The sequence below is a fragment of the Pinus tabuliformis genome, chromosome J, assembly GCF_031772625.1.
Source record: "Pinus tabuliformis cultivar Carrire ecotype Pingquan chromosome J, CPIR1, whole genome shotgun sequence".
Lineage (NCBI taxonomy): Eukaryota > Viridiplantae > Streptophyta > Pinopsida > Pinales > Pinaceae > Pinus > Pinus tabuliformis.
Window position 1 is genome coordinate 30,787,991 of NC_142295.1, and position 2,073 is coordinate 30,790,063.

Below are 2,073 nucleotides of genomic sequence, written 5' to 3' on the forward strand. Positions count from 1 at the left end.
TTCATAACAAGGTAATCACCAATTTAGCTACCCTAGTGGGGGAAATAAAAATGTATTATTTTTATTAAAGAAATGTTTTTAACTATATTTAAACTAAGTGATAATAGGTACTTTGTAGCTCTTGTTCAAATGTGGGAGTTAATTCATACCTTTCAAAATTCAATAATTACACGAAGTGGCACGCTAGCTATGTGGCCTTGTTCAAAAGAGAAATGTTTTGCTTTGTTAGATAAATTACAAAAGATTTATATTTTTCATATTATTCTTCTTTTGAGCTTAAAAAATAAAACAAGACACACAACTATATATTTGCATATTATTTTTCTTGTTGATTTTTTTATGATGGATGGAGTGTCTTCTCTAAACATTGGACAAAAGAAATTTCATACACTTTTTTCTTTCGAAAGTTTTCAACAATATCATTTAGTTGTAGCAGATACAACCACCCTCCAAAACTTTGGCTCGCATGAAAATTTCAGAGCTTACCTCAGATCCCGCGATAGATTATCCTTGGTCGCTTGTTGGTAAGCTGATTATTTCAAGATCCCCTCCTTGATCTTAAGAGTTGTTTGTGTTCTCATCTTCATGCAGCATCTGTCATATTTGGGCATAGGGGTTGTTGTTTTCCATGCAAAGGGAACGTTGTCTTGCTTCAAGGGAATTGTATGCGTATGAGTGGTTTTCATCACATAGACATGTTTTAGACTCACCTCATGCACTCACGTCACGAAGGTTGTTGCATCAAGCAAAGTATGTCTTATGTATTATAGATGGTTTACGTTTTGTCACTAAGTGTCCATCTGTGATCACAGTTGAGTCCGATCATGTTTGCATATGTTTCACTAATCTCACACTTAGCCATTTTCCTAAGCAACCTAGCCTCATCCAGCTTCCCAGGACTGTGCACTTTGCTTCTACAACCATCAAGCTTCCTCCCTTGCCCGCTGAAACCCCGCAGCCCATAGAGGCCCCAATCAACACTGGTCTCTATAAATGCGCAGAGCAGTCTAGCTACACTGCACTTAGAAATTGCATAGAGGTGTCCTCCTGGGACAACTATCCCGCAGCAGTGTCCTGAGCCTCAAACTACACAATGTTGTCCAAGTTATCTTATCTATCTTTCATGCAGAAACTACGTAGACGGGCCTCCTAGGGCCTCATTCCAGCATCAGTTATTATCTACTGAAATTGCGCAGATCTACCTCTCAGTGACTACAGGAAAATGTGACATGCTAAAATCGCTTCCAAGGAGTCGAGGAGAAGGACCAAGGAACTGAGTAATGGAAACGATCAGGACCGCATGCAAACTCCATCGAATGCATGATCATCTTCAAGGTAAGTATGGTAAGTAAATAACATGTTCTGAAGTGCACCTCTTGTTGAGTTTGCAAGGCTACTTGTCATTGTCATATCATTCTGTCCTCAGTAACATGCATGTCCGCAAAGACGAAAAGTCATCTCATGCGTTTCTTCTACGTGTCTTTCTTCTTTTCCACTTGTTCGACCAACTGTCATCTTTCATATGTTGATTGCTATGTCATGCTTGCAACCTCATTCTGGTGATCTTGAAGGTTTTGTTTGAGTTGTGTTTGCCATGTACACATCTATCGCACTCACACACAATGTTGTATGCACTGTCGCGCAAGCGTCGCCGTGATCATTCAACGATCTATCACAAGTGTCACGCTTGTCGCTCGTACCATCGGTCGGTCACACTGAGTATGTTGTCTTGATGGTTTGAGGCATCTTGTCATCGAGTCATGTTGAGTGTGTGTTCGCAAGGTCGCGTATGCACAAGTTCACTCGCTCACACACACAATCATTTTGTTGAAGTTATGACGACCAGATCAACCTCCAACAGTCGGACCCTCACTGAGCTACATTGCGTAGTTTCAACCCTTAGTGGACATGTACTGTTGCCCAGAATTGCGCAGAGCTTGAGGCTGTCTCCCAGGCAGCCTGCACTGCGCAATCCTGGAATCGACCGAATTGATTGTCAACAAAACAATGCAGAAGTTTCTCAGCAAGCCATCTCAATATGTGCCTCCCGCAAGCAAATCAACCAACCCTCCA